This window comes from Ischnura elegans, chromosome 4 (genome assembly GCF_921293095.1).
Source record: "Ischnura elegans chromosome 4, ioIscEleg1.1, whole genome shotgun sequence".
NCBI classification, from domain to species: domain Eukaryota; kingdom Metazoa; phylum Arthropoda; class Insecta; order Odonata; family Coenagrionidae; genus Ischnura; species Ischnura elegans.
This window is the reverse complement of record NC_060249.1, coordinates 114,858,942-114,874,318: the sequence shown is the minus strand read 5'-3', so window position 1 is coordinate 114,874,318 and position 15,377 is coordinate 114,858,942. Positions and strand designations below refer to the sequence as shown.

At 38.8% G+C, this 15,377-nt stretch overlaps 1 protein-coding gene across 2 annotated transcripts in view; it reads right to left on the bottom strand.

Annotated features, from left to right (window-relative positions):
- Positions 1-15,377, bottom strand: part of LOC124157917 (hillarin) — a 211,514-nt gene that overhangs the window by 108,399 nt on the left and 87,738 nt on the right. Inside the window, exon 2 of one of the 2 annotated variants that reach the window (XM_046533003.1) lies at positions 11,569-11,627. The exons of the other annotated variant lie outside the window; for it this stretch is intronic. The gene's annotated coding sequence lies outside the window, so the exon portion shown is untranslated. The remainder of the gene's footprint in view (positions 1-11,568; positions 11,628-15,377) is intronic. 2 annotated transcript variants of the gene reach the window in all.

The window sequence follows — 15,377 nt, the reverse complement described above, 5'->3', positions numbered from 1 at the left end:
ACTCGTGTTGCGAAACATCGGCAGAATGGACCACCCGGCTGGTAGCCCGAATAGCCTTTTTCGAACAAAGTAGTAGTTAGCACCAAAATGTTTTATTGCGCCCCTAAGCGCGTTGGAGGGACCAAGTATTGAAAGGTAACTTGGAGCACAGATAGAAATGGCGGAAGACAGTGAAAAGTGGAGGCGGGTCGTAGAAGAGGCCAAAAACCATCTTTGGCTCACGTGGCCACAGGAGTAATGGTTAGATTTCATCGAGATGATGGCTGGAAGCAGTGGCGTGACTATGGGGGGAGGATAAGGGGATGAGGGGATAGATCCCCCTCAAAGCCTCAGAGAAATAAACAAATATTTAAAACAATTGTCTAGTTTTGGCATATAATAACTGCATATCCTGAAAGTTAAATTTAAGTGCCAAAATGATGTGAAATGTTTTTCCAGGCATGCCATTTTTCACAAATTTTCCCAGATTAGGGGGGAGGGGTCGCCACCATCCTTTAGGACCTACCATCCCCCTCTAAGCATATTCCTAGTTACACCACTAGCTGGATGTATACTCAATATTTGGAATTACATAATAGATACCGTTTTCGGCTGAATTCGATGGAAATCTTTGATATGTAGCATAATGAAAATACTTATCTATTTCCACATTTCTTTATTTCTGCCGACCCAGGTTTCGGCACATGATGCCATTTTCGAGTAAAAAATTGGAACGAAAATGAAAATGAACGAAAGAACACCTTGAAAATAGCACATTATGTGCCGTAGCCTGGGTCGGTAGAAATAAAGAAGTGTGGAATTAGACAAGTACTTTCATTATTATTACCCCTTCCACTTCAATATATTTTCTGAATATCGTGCTCCCTTCCTCTATTTATTTTTTCTGTGGTTATTTTGAAATGAAATGGTAGCTAATGCAATGATATTTTGTAGTCTGTAATCAACTTTGAGCAGTGAAATCACAAGTGATGGTTATTTCCTTTTGTTCACAAACGAGCCCTCTTCCCGTAAGTGTTGTATTTTGTTAATATTCTCATTATTTTATTTTTGAAAAAGTCATACAGGCACAACCGATCCAAGAACTTAATCAATCAACAACTCACATTATTATACCGTAACATGGTAACCTATAAACATTGATCATATGAGAAATTGCACACTCTAACAGTAAGAACATCGAGAACACAGCTATCGTACTCGCATAAAATCATTTTAGTCCTCCCAATGCATCATATTTCATGAAATATGAATACTTTATGTACATTATGGATGCTTTAACATTCCTAAACTTTAAAAAATAATCTTATTGTTCACCAAAAGAGTGCTTGAATTCTGAAAATCTGATGACGAGCTACACTCGCCATTGCGCAATTTGACATCGGAAGTTCATGACTCGTCATTCCAACGCAAAGGGTTAAAGTTGGTACTTCGTTCCCATCTGTGAAAATTCAACACCAGTTTTGCTGTAATTACTAATGTGGTGGAACTTGGGGTGACGGATGAAAAAAAAGAAAAGGTTCGCGAGGCGTCGGTGTATTTTGAAAATCACCTGCGTCGGCAATGAAATGAAAACGGTACACGAGCCCATTAACCCAATTCCTGCCGGACGCTTGTGTCCACTGTCCACTGCGGGAGAAAGTATTGCTTTGCTGTTTTGTTTTAGCTCCTTTTACTTTTTACGCCTCGACCCTTTTCATAATTCGCTTCTCCCACTTCAGCCTGGCTTAACCCTTTCTAACCCAGAGCTGCTTCGGGGAAAAATTCAATTTCAAGATTTCTCACTTTGAAAGTGTGAAAATTTTATGCTCAATCTTAATAATTGTGGAATCTTCATACATTGTCATTAAACTTTACGACACAAAATAACACGTAGTTTAAATATTTCCTGAATACAGCTGAACATTAATGCAGTTTTCGATGTTAATTAGAAGAAATATTGGGCTGTAATGGGTTAAACTGCTCATGCGCAAAAACCGTCCATTGTTTAGAATTAAACGAGAAACTTTCGTCATCGATATTCGATATCAATAATCGACCATTATCGAGCACGCATGCGCATAGCGACCAGCACTCCATTGTTTAGAAGGTAAGGGAGGAAGGAGGATAGAAACCCGACGTCTGAAATATATATTAAAGACAAAATTAGCATATTCAACGTTGACATTGCTAAAGCTAGAAGAAGGAAAGGCATAGGAAAGATTCACAAAAGAGCAACTTGATCAGGCAGTATATATGCTGCTGGAATTATAGGGTCATAATTCCAAATGTCTGTAGCTAGTGTATCTTTGGTTGCCCCGACAACGGTCTACTTCATATATCCAGAAAATTTCAAGAAGATAGCACTCGGTATAAGCGAGTAATCCGTCTCCAAATAAGACCAATCTAGAGGAATGCGGGAGTCTTCTTAAGCCCTCAACACTGCGCGCGAATGTACCGACTGAAGTCACGCGAGCAAAATCTATGCATAATAATTGTAGGGGAATTTCGCGAAAGACAAAGCACACACACACCGTTCGCGCATATGAGATTCCCACCTGCCCTCCATACCCCTCTCCCCTCCAGTTCCCACCCTCCCCTCCTCCTGCTGAACAAACACTCTCTTGCTCATATCAGTGCGTTGACCCACACGTCGAGTGGGGAAGGGGTGCAGCAGAGGGAGAGAATGGGAGGTAGAGGAGGGGAGGAGAGAGAATGTTTTGCGCCCCCTCCGCTTGCGGTCAAGGTGACAGCATTGGGTCTCCCCCTCCTCCCTTCCCTCCCTCGACAAAACGATCGCGCTCCCATCTACCTGTATCCTACGCCTCAACAATCAACTGTAAACAATGCAACGCTGATACCTCCTCCTAAAAGTGAAGTCAAGAAAGTGCGCATCATGTAATTCGAGAAGGACCGGAGCGCTAGGTTTAGATTCCTTGAATTCATTAGGGTGGTTTCCTATTATTTTTTTCATTGCCTAAATCGAAAGATTATTACTCCTGGAGTACACATTTCACGCTTTTAGATTTTTAAATGACGATATCTATTTTTCGCGATTAAATGAAAAGTTAAAATTTTCAAGCGCGCGAAAACGCGACGGCTAAGTATGAATGCTGGGAAAATCCCGTGTGATGTCGTTCTGGTTCCCGCTTCCGCCTTGTGAGGTGACCTTCGGGCGAGGATATTGTGCGCCTCTGCGATGCTGGCTGCCAGCAGGTAGCAGAGTACCCTGCTAGCAGTTAGCGCTTGGCTTAAGTAAGGATTATTAATACCTTACCAAACGAATGAAACTTTCCGACCTTAGGTAGCTTTAATAGGTGATTATTATAAGATGTTTCCCTGAAGTCTGTGCCTCATGCATGCATTGGTAATCTCAGACGATGTAAAACTCCTATTTACTAGTATAGAAACTAGGTCCCTGTGACGTCTCGTGGAGTGGCATCGCATGGGCGCCAATCTGACCTTTTTCAAATGCAGTTCAAATTGACCATTGCCATTCGTCTAAACCGGTATTTCTGAAACCAAATAATTTGTATATTACGAATACACTAATGGTGGGTAACGAATCGCAATCAATGCCTTTCGTTTTCTTTGATGAAGGAATCTACCCTATTGAGAATTAATTCAACACCTACATACCACCCCGCAAGCCGCCTGAAAGGGGTGTGGCAGGGGGTGTTAGAACACCACCCGTTTGCACATAAAAAGTGTTGACATACGTCCCTTACCCCCGCCACTACATTTTCATTAAGTAAGCAGAGCTGGGTGTAAAATCTGAGGGACGAAAATACCAGGGTTACTCCACCCAAAAAAAAAAGCTCCGTACAGAGAGGTTTAAAATATTCTGATGCTACTCGTAGCACAGAATACGTTTTCCAATTGTAGACAAATCCGTGCTAATCTTGAAGTCGAACAGGGTAGTTTCGTTCATCAAAGAAAACGAAAGGCATTGATTGCGATTCTTTACCCACTATTAGTGTATTCATGATATACAAATTATTTGGTTTAAAAAATACCAGTTTAGACTAATGTTAATGGTCAATTTTAACCTCATTTGAAAAAGGCTAAATTGGCGCCCATGCAATGCCACTCCACGTGACGTCACAGGGACCTAGTTTCTATACGAGTGGATAGGAGTTTTACATCGTCTGAGTTTACCAATGCATGCAAGAGGTACAGAGCTCGGGGAAACATCTCTTAATAATCACTTATTAAAATTGCCAATGGTCGGAAAGTTTCCTTCGTTTGATAGGGTATTAACAATCCTTATTTATGCCAAGTGCTACCTGTTAGCAGGGTACTCTGCTACCTGCTAGCAACCTGAATCGTAGCGGCGCTCATAGCCTCGCATCTCACACGGCGGCAGCATGAACCAGAGTGACGTCACACAGGTTTTTCCCAGCATTCACACTTAGCCGTCGCGTTTTCGCGTACCTGAAAGTTTCACTTTTAATTTTATCGCGAAAAATAGATATCGTCATTTAAAAATCTAAAAGCGTGAAATACGTACTCCAGGAGAAATAATCCTTCGATTCAGGCAATTAAAAAAAAAAGGAAACCTTCCAATTTCTGTTGGCGCTGTGAATGTTAGACAAAATTGTTGTCGGAGGAGGGACGAAACCTTTTTACGTTCTTACGGCAGGTGTCGTAACACCCGCCGCCAAACGCTTATTGATGCGGCTTGCGGGGTAGTATGCAGATGCAGTCTAGTCTTCAGTGGTCAGTCACTCCACTCACCCCTCGTGTCGTGGAACCTCGTCTCATCTTCGCATTCATCCCTTCCTCCGCCACACACGCCTCTCCGTATCAATCCATTCTCCTCCGTAAAATACCGTTCGGCACGTATCCCAACCAATAGATACCCACCCGTCCACGGATATCTCGAGGCAAAAATAAAAAAAACAGGAGATGGTAAAATAAAATCTCGGAAGATCCCGGAAGATGATTGGAGGGGTGGTGAGCCGTGGGGGAGGGGATGGGTAGGAATTTCATCTCGCATTCTTACCGGCCTCCCTCTCCCTATCTCTCTAAGGAAGCGAGCGGCTGTGACCTTGGTGCTTCTGCCTTCTCCATCTTTGTGAGTCAAGTCTGTTGATCTTTTACTCTGTCTGAAATTAATACCCAAAATGAGATTCAGAAAAATGACAACGGATTTCATGAGTTAGCTCGCAGGTCTAGCTCGTAACCCGCACTGCGGTAAAAAAAATATTCAACTGAGATTCTGGAGATAAATCAGTTAATAATTAAAAATCTATGGAAACACTTTGACGCCTGTATAAAAACGCAGAGGATGCGAAAGAGATAATTCCGGATTGTAAATATTTCGCACAAGGAATTAAATAATTTGATATATTATGACATATTTGTGAACACTGTGGTCAGCGCGCCCATTACTCCAGCATGGACAAGATAACCCCATAAGAAACCCATAATAAAATGTTAACGTGGAACGCAGTATAGTTATAAGTGATTCGACCATAGACTTTTACGTTAGTTAATTAACTAACCATTATTTCACCATGCGTACGACCTGTTACTTTTTAACAAACATCCCTTTAAGTCATTGGATGAACCGCCTCATTAAAAAAAAAAATTGGGGAAAAATAGCAATCGTATTTAAGGATGTTCGAAATGTACAATTGGGAATTGAACCCAGGACCACGACCCATATATCAGCATTCAATTGTCCTACCCACTAGGCTACCACGCTCCTCGGCAATACTGGAACGTAACAATTTTATTTATTCCGTAGTGATTTCTTAGTATTGGTACTTTATATTAAGATACACAAGATTAATGAGAAGTTTAAATGCTAAGGAATCCTTTCAGAATAATGAAAATGTTTTAACATTCTTTATTATTGTTGAGGAGTGTGATAGCATACGATATAGATACACCTAACGTAAACAGCCGCATTAAGATACAACTTATGATCTCAAGCAAAGAAGGAAGAATACAACGGTTCGGTCATATTTTAGACTTTTAAAATACTGTTTTGTTGTTTGTTTTTCTCATGCCCAAGTAAAAGGTATTTAGGCATATAGAAGGAATGAGGAGTATGTGGAGGACAGGATTCGAAATTTGCAGTTAGAAGGGAAGAGAACGAAGGGAAGACCAAAGAGAAGATTTTGTCGAAAATGATTTGAGGGAGAAGGGTTTGACTCAAAGAGATGCCCAAATCGAGTGACTTGGAAGCGACTAGTCAGGAACAGCGACTTCTAACGGACTTCTGATATGCAGAGAAAGGAGAAGAAGGTCCATCGTCCTGCGTTTGGGAACGCAAATGGTTTCGGTTAATATAGATTCACCGAAGAAAATTTTCGATGGCTGATCGAAGTTGATTGGCATGTAGAATGGCAATAAGAGCGAATAATAACGAGGGTGGCGAGGCTGTAACAAAGAAATCGAGGGGTTATGGATTTCTAAAGATCCATTTTCGTATTGTTTACTTAGGATTATGCCTTTCAAAAATTTCGAATTGGTCAGAACCGGTTAGAAATCTTCGACACCACTCTTGCGAAGGACTTATTATATCGATGCATACAGCCGAAAAAATGCATTAGTAGCGTGATCATAATCTTTGCAGAATGAACGAAAATTGGGAATTTGAAATATCTGCAGAGAAGGAAGAACAAGATTGGTATACACCTTTTCAGTCGATTAAAATGCGAAATAAAAATTTCACAATTGTTTAAAAAATCCCAAAATTGTTAATGCAAATATCATTATTTCGGCTAAACGCACTTTTTTACCGAACAATTAGGGGGGAGCAGAATTGGGAAAACACACTACGAGGAGTATTTGAAATAAAAAATACCGTTCCAAATGTATTTGAAATGCAAAATACAGTAAAACGTTTGACTTGGGTATTTGAAAAACAAACTACAAAATAGTATTTTACATACCTTTTAAAAAAGAAAATGCACTTATATGGAAACTAAGTGATCTGTAAAAAATATATAACCTGTCTTGGCACCTTATGGTAGGTTGCAAACATGGAGAAAACTATTATAACGAAAACGAAGTAATCTCTGATGCATAATGTATGATGTTACAGAAGTTTTATCTGAGCTACTTCAAAAGAATTTTACAAATACATTTTTTTTTTTAATTTTAGAATGGGAAAATACCTAAAATCTGTATTTGAAATGCAAAATACCAATTACAAATGTATTTCAAGTACGTATTTAAAAATACTTGTAATTGAAATACTGCCTAGCCTTGATGGGGAGAAAACTGAACGTCTGGCTGAAACTCAGTCTGCGAGTCATTCGATTCTCCTCGTCGTTTCAATGCCCTTGAAACATTTTCTGCTGCTGGCAGGAAATGGCGATTTTCGGGGAGCGAGAGTGCTGAAGTATCCATCTGCCGCTTTTTTTTTTCTTTACGACGGGTCAAGAGAAATTCTTCCGACTTGTTATTCTTTTTTTTTTGGCTCCTAGCGACTGGTTTGTCTCCTCTTTTTTTTCTCTCTCCTCCACGCGGAAGGCTCCGAAAATGTGATCCAAATTCAGAGCGGAATTGGGTCGATCAAAGTTGCGTCGACTCCACGCGCTTCAAGATTTGTCCGCCTAAACAGCCACGGTAGCTGTGTGAAGTTTTTTGAAATCTGCTAATACGAATTTAAAAATAGCCCCTGGTCATAATTAGCCCTGTTTTTCAGCGACATATGTTTCGAATTCATAGGAGTTTCTCTCACTCAACGTTTCAACACCTTTTCTGTCGTGTTATGATGTGATCGGACATTTACACTTCTCACCTCCGGCATCTTTTTTCGCATTCAGACGCATGTGGAAACAAGTTGAAAATTATACCATAAAGCCAGTATGTCATGACGTAGTAATTTAACTTTATCATCATCTTTCTTAATAATAACTGTTATTAATGTATATTATTTAATAAGTGTTTGTTTCTCCTGACTTTTTAATCATCTCGCCACTGAAAACCAAAGATGAGTGAAGAACGAATTTGATTTTTTAGTCGTCATCAGGAGTCTTATTTATCCAGTCTCCATGACACCTTGCTGATAAAGTTGAATTTTTGTATACTATTAACCACACAATACCATATTGATAGATGAAACTATTATCATTTTCTGTGCCCTTGAAACAACATCTTCATTCGTAAGTGCTGACATCTTCACGCCTATAGTAACAAATATTCTTTAAATTGAGAGTGTTATAGGGGAGTCGGAGGACAAATAGTCAATCATTTTCTCCCCTTATTCTTTCTGCATAGATCGATATTCCTTACACAATTCGACCACTTTTGCTAAGTAAATTGATAACAAATTTTTATGCAATTTCAATTTTTTTAAACATGTGAAAATTTAAAATAATGTTGAGGAGCCTGCGAAATTAAAAAAAAAATCAGCGGAATAAATTTTTCAAATCACTAATTTTTCCGTTTCTAGGTTGGATGAATCACGCATTTAATCTTTGGCAAAGCAATTACACTCCGTGGCAACCAGTCTCTTGCTATACAAATTCAAATTCCATGGCAACCAAAATCTTTTAATTTTAGTTATAATTGGCTGTGCAATTAGTTTTGTCTGCATTCAGAAACAGGATCTTGGACTTGTCTTTGAGAAACAGATTAGTCTTTTTGGCAACTTTGCTCAACTCATCTCGCCTATTTTCTTGCTTGAATTTGCGAGTATGATTACTTTTTACATTGGTGCATGTTCCTCGTATGGTATCCTGTTTGGAAAAATCACTAATTGGTGATTCGTCTCTGTATTTATTATACTATGATTCGTAATATTTACTTGTATTGTCTGAATTTATCCCAATCGGTGGACTCAGTGGCAACTAGTTCAACTTCAATAAATATGATGCTAAAGCTTAACTATAATGAATGAGTCGTTAACTGAGTCATCAGTTGAGATGAAATAACAGGAAGGTTTCATAGAGAACGTATACCGATAAACGATAGACGATAAAATAGAACAATTTTTGTCATGAAACATTATCATCAGGAATCGGTCATGTTTCTAAAAATTATAATATGAGAGGACCAGTCTAATAATTAATCATATTCCTAAATTGAAGCAAGAAACTGGAGCAGATGGGTTGAACGGAATTGTTGAAAAGACTAAATTGTTTCTCAAAGACAAGTCTGGTTCTCAAAGAAAAGTCTCGATGGTCTGTCAAATGGTTTCCGGCTCAACTTTGTGGAAGTTGACGTTCACAAATGACTAAACGACTTCGTTTTCTGACACGGATTTATTATTTTTGTACAACATGTTTCAACCTCAAGAGGTAATTTTCAAGTAAAAAATTTACATGACATGCTAAAAATATTTGTACTCGAAAATTACCTCTTGAGGTTTAAAAAACATGTTGTACCAAAAAAATAAATTCGAGGAAAAAAACGAAATCGTTTTGTCCCCAAGGTCTGGTTCATTTTTATCAAGAATTTGGTATGTGGAAATACTGATAGGGCTCGATTAAACTCGCACTGAGTTGAAGAGACGGAAGAAAACTAGCTCTTCGTTCCAATGACTCATTCACCGCGGAACTATGTATAGGAGAGACAGATGGACAGGCATCGTGCATGTCAGTGAGCTTCCAACTCCATCCTGAGAGCTGTCCGCTAGTTTCCCTTTTCATCCGGAAAAAGGCTCGGTAATTACGTAACAAGATGTCCGAGGAGGCAGGAATTCCGCCGAGAGGAAGACTTTCGTTAGAAATCAGGAAGACTACCTCTTAAGGTAATCTCGGACTGTATCAGTGCATGTGTTTAGAGGAGAAAACATGGTGGCGAATCTATTTTTGCATAAACCTCCTCGTTCGCATGCGAATTCCTTCGCCGGGACTCCAGTCAAACTGCTATTTTACGTAAATCTTCGCCCGTAAAGTTTTTAGCTCTTACCGGCCGGATAAGGGATTTAATAGAAATCACGATACGCCCCGAGTCAGATGCGCGGAAAAACCATGAAAGATATATTTTTTTCTGAAAAAAAAAGAAGGTTAGATTAGGAGGAAAATCGTGATGTTTCCTTAATAGCTTGTTCCGGAACGAGTCAAAGACGGAGCTGTGTCGTGTGGATTGGCGTTGCACGTGCTTAAATAGGGTTCACCTCCAGTTATATCGTGCTTATATAAGTTCGAATAAATATATATATTTCCGGGATTCAAGAGCTTCCTGCAAGTGGACGTCCGGGGAGTTTTATTTTATTTTATAGGGATCGTGACTGTCACGACAGGGGATGAGTTTCAAGCGCGAACGATGGGGATTATCTCGAGCGACTTCATTATTTCCCAAGCGAAGAGCCGAGGGCAATATTCGAAGCTGGAGCTCTCATGAACGTCTCATTTCCGTGTATACTTGTCGTGGGAATGGACGAGAGGAAAAAATTAAAAAAGATAATCTCAGGGCTCACCTTAATTTGGAAAGATTTGAGTTATTTTGTCTGACGACCAGTTACTTATTATTCCCTGTTACCTAAGCTGAGGTTTAAGAATATTTCCTAATTATGAGCATATTCATTTTACCTAGTACATCGATAGATTTTAAATATTTTTTACGCTCACATTACCTGATAAGTAAAGTCATGAGTTCATTATGCCTGCCATTGAAAAAGAACGTTTTACAAGACTTATTTCTTTTGAGCCCATGCGACTACTAAATCGTAAATTAATTATAATTCAAGTGATTTTCTCTTTGAAAAAATTTTGCCGACAATTCAAGCACAGGGTAAGTTGAAATTATCATTGGTGTAAAACATCCAGTGCTAAAAAGTCCCTTATTATCTAGCCCACGATCTGCTCCACATAAGACAGTAGAGAAGGATAATAGCGCATAATTAATTCCAGCAACACCCAAGTATTCTCTCCATTTCACATAACTCATGTATTTCCATTATTATTATCTGAGACACTTAAAATTGTATTGCTACGATTTAATCGATAGCAAATGTATTCCTTTGACATCCAGAAAATATAAATCCTATAGGGAATATATTTTTGTATTATTGCCAGGTATTTAAATTTTAAGAGGTTTGCATGACCTGCCTCAGGAAGTAATAGAGGATCTCAAAAACACCCCTATTCGAAAGATGGGAATGAGCTCTGGCCCTAGTCTCCAGGGAATTTAAAGTAGCCTTCATACCGAACAGACATTTAAAAATATGCAAGCTATAAAGGGTGAAAATACCAAGTTTAGAAAACAAAATTTTGCAGTGATCCCAAGAGCGGGAGAAGGAAATAACTATAACTGCCTTTTTTCATTTTAAATAAACTTAAGTCTGGAATAAGAATGGAATTGAACTATGGGGGAGTATCCCCATAGTATTTGGGGAGTATCCCCATAGTTCAATTCCATAGTTAACATGGGATTGGGATAAGGTATAGTATGCGTAGGTAGGATATTCTTTCGGGATCAATGATTTAAGTATGCGCAGAATGAAGACAGCGTTAGATATTTTACCTGTTAGTTTACCTGATGGTAACCTGTTATTTTACCAGTTAGTAACTGATGTATAACATTTCCAACTTAATTTAGGTCAATTTCTAGGACAAGCAACTTGATGGAAACCTCACGAAATGAGATGGATAGGGAACTCGAAAGGTAGGCATGCATCTTACTTACTCATTAAACCAATGACTCCCAATCAGATAGTTCCAGTACTCGTTCTTAAGTGCGCTCACCTAAAATAGAAGAAAAACCATAATTAAAACTTTATTAGCGAAAATATATACATATAATGATCCTGTACACTGTTACAAAACTTACCAGTGTACAGGATTGAACGTACCAGAATGCAGTACAAAATTCCTTAAAATTAAATATCTACAGACGTCTATTGCAGGTGTTGTTAATCACAAACCGATACTTTGAAATTTCTCTCGGAATCGTTTCTGTTTATTCAATATTCAAACCATAGGTAAAAGGTCAACGCACCGCGTCAATAATTGCCAGAGTTCCGAGGTGAACTCTCGCCACAATGAAGTTCTTAGGAGGAAAGGATGACCTCCGCAATCAAGCCACTCACGAAGAAAAAATTAAAGAAAGCAATTTTCCTATAATACGCCTGCGGAATGACTTCATCACGGCTAGATTGGAGCGAGGATAAAATCCCATTTTAAATTCTATTTTTTTCTTCCCACAGCCGAAAATGTTTCAATATTAAAGGTTCACCTCCCTCTATATGACGCTTATTTTGTTTGGAAAAAAATTAACTGAATTTTAGTCGGTTATAACGTAAGGTGGTGAAACTATTAATTGAAAATTAATATTTAAAACCATTGACTTTCCTACCTCTCTTAGAGGAATAAAAAGTATGTATCAGAAGTGAGGGAAATTGCGCGTGAACGGACAAGCCAATCCGAATCCAACATCATCAAGCGCCAGAGAGCAGACCTATCCTTAGGCACCTGACCAATTTCGTCGAAACGAATTCTAGATAAAGAACATAATTTTACATAAAGGTCATATAAAGATATAGACTGTGCTTCAAAAGACACAAATAGCTGCGATAAAGGAAATTACATTATGGATTTTAATAAATTGATTATAGTTTTATATTATACACCAAAGAAATTTTATTAAACCTTCCTTCTGTAACAATTTGACATTGCAACAAAAAAACAAACAAATTCGCGGCAAGAAAGCCAATTTCCTCGAAAAGGTATTTCAAACGAGAGAGAATAGTAACGAAACCAGATGGTAAATTGCGGAATATATTTTGTCCTTTCTTTTTCTTGCCTGATTTCATATAAGCCTCAATTCGGTGTACGCCAATAATTAATTGAACAAAACGAATGGAAGTGTCGTACATAAAAGCTTCCATGGAAGGTGTAATGGCTAAACCTCTACATTTCCTCATGAATATTACAATCATCTGCGGTGCATTAGATAATGAAGTAATGCGCGAATCATGCATGTGGCTGATACATGTCCACATAAATCCTTTTCGAGGCCTTAATGTCCTTTTTACTTATAAAGCACCACTTTCGCTGGTCCGGTCATTTTCTGTCGGTACAGCTTGTTTAAAAGTTAGGCTTTCATTTTGAAATTTTCAGGGTAAATTAAATAGACACTATCCTAAAAATTATCTGTATATTAAATCTACAGCTACGCTTGAGATGCATCGTGTAAGCCACCACCCTGGGGTAATTCCACATCAGGCTCGCAGCACTCATCCTAGCCTTTAATCACTCGCTCTCCGGACACAGGCACTGATGCAAGGACACGTGTCAGATCAGAAAATACGAGAGTGCTAAGGTCACAAACATGCTACCATGCAGATAAAATGACTATATAGTTGTAGTAAAACGAAAAGCTAGCGTAGTAAGTGATATATTCATGAGTTATATATGAGTATAGCATGCCATAAAATTCATGCAGATAGTTTGCAATTTACAAATATAATAGGTTATAAACTACGCATGCAGAACCTATTTTACCTAGTCGGAGTCAAAGTATCCTAGAGCTAAACTATCGCAAGTATTGTGGTCTCTAATATTACCGGAAAAAAATCAAAAATCTTAAATCTGTCGGTTCTGCAGTCATTTCCCTAATGTAATCCAAGCGATCGTTTCTGCCGTAATAATTAGGCTGCGCAAGTCCGGTAGGGCGGGTGTTTTGCGTCCTCCTAGAAGTTCATGTGTGCTCGCGATGATGGAAAAGATTTAATAGCTCTCTCAAAATATCTTGAACATCATGAAAAAAACATTCCACTTGAAATTTCCGCATCTCCAATGGTAATGTGAAATATACTGACGTTTCCTCATGCCTTAATTTCTCAGAAGGCAAATTTGTGGATTCAGGTTATCACTGACGGGAGTTGCCCTTAAATTTCACCGAATACTTAAATATGACTGCGCAAGTCCGGTGGGGCGGGTGTTTTGCGTCCTCCTAGAAGTTCATGTGTGCTCGCGATGATGGAAAAGATTTAATAGCTCGCAACAGTTTCCCTGCCACGCTCGTCCGGAGTGCGAATTGACCGACGCAATTGGAGTGTGACACGCATCTGCCCAGCGTGACGCTATGCAGCGGCTGCCCTCTTGGGAGATCTTCGATCGTAACTGCAAAACTCGCCTCGAAAAAAATGAAGGTAATAGCAAAAATTTCAATTTTCTCGGATAGGAAGGAAGAGTAACAAAAAAAATCCGTTACTTGGAAGCTACCTTGAGAAATCAACTGGAGCACCTTCATATGCTATAACAAACACCATGACAGAGGCACAGAAAACGAGCTTTATAAAACGTAGGGGGTATTTAGGTGAGCCTAGACTGCTTAGTGTGTGAGATAACCAGGTTTCGACAACAGTCAGTATGCAGATGTCTCCATGGCTTCTGAGTTTCACCGCGCGGGATTTATTGGTGACGTCAGTTTCGTCGGTATTACAATCGGCGTCTTCAGGTCGAGTGTCGGGATGAGGTTTTTTCCGTCGACTTTTATAGGGCATGTAGGCGCCAGTTCCCTAATTTAGAAAGATGACAGACAGAAGCCATGGATACATGTGCGAATCAACGCCGCGGAAAAGTATGAGTCAACATATACTGTAATTATGTTGGTACCTTGGCTCAAATATTAATTGGAGAGTCAATAAAATTGAAAATTAGAAGGCGGAAGAGTATTGGCCTCGAAAGGGGTTTTTGTGGAGGTTATCTCCGAGGTCTAAAGGCATTGAATTTAGTCAAAAGTTTGAAAAGTGTAATAAGGAGTATTGCACTACTGGTTTAAAAAAAACACAGCGCACCTAGAGAAACCTCTTCGTCAGCTATTGCTGCTTATCTAATATTCCTAACAAGAGAATGGAAGGCGGTTTCCATGATTTTAATTTTCCTACATACTTCAAATATATGCATTTTTTTGCTCTAATGTTACATATTTGAGTGTTATACCTGGTGTCTCTGCAAATTGCGTGGTAGTAGAATGGTTTTGGCAAAATATAAGTTTTTTGTTGCATATACGTGGCCCCATTTATTTCCACCAAATTCCATTTTTATTTCGTTTAAGACTTCAATGTCTATGAAACATAAGTCAATCGTTCGAATTTGTGATTCATTATGCATTATTAAACCGGACCATCATGCTGTGTCTAAACCAGACTTAGGTTCCTTGTAGAAATGCAAAAAATATATGACAGTGAAAAATTGAGACGATGCATGATTTTTCTTTTTCTAAATGGGGTGCTCTCATTATTGTCCCTTGAAATTACGCTATGGTATATCTAATTTGGACAGAGTACCTACTGAATAATGAGTAGGCATAGAAAAACCGGTGTTGCATTCATATTCTTAAATAATAAATGCTATCAGATACCGCGATGTTAAGCCTGATTCGGCTTTGCCAGGTTAAAGATTATTTCCCAAAACTACGATAGAGGTTAATGATGAAAAACGAAGTGTTGAAAATTGTTCTTCATTAAAGGTATTTTTGGCAGTCCATTT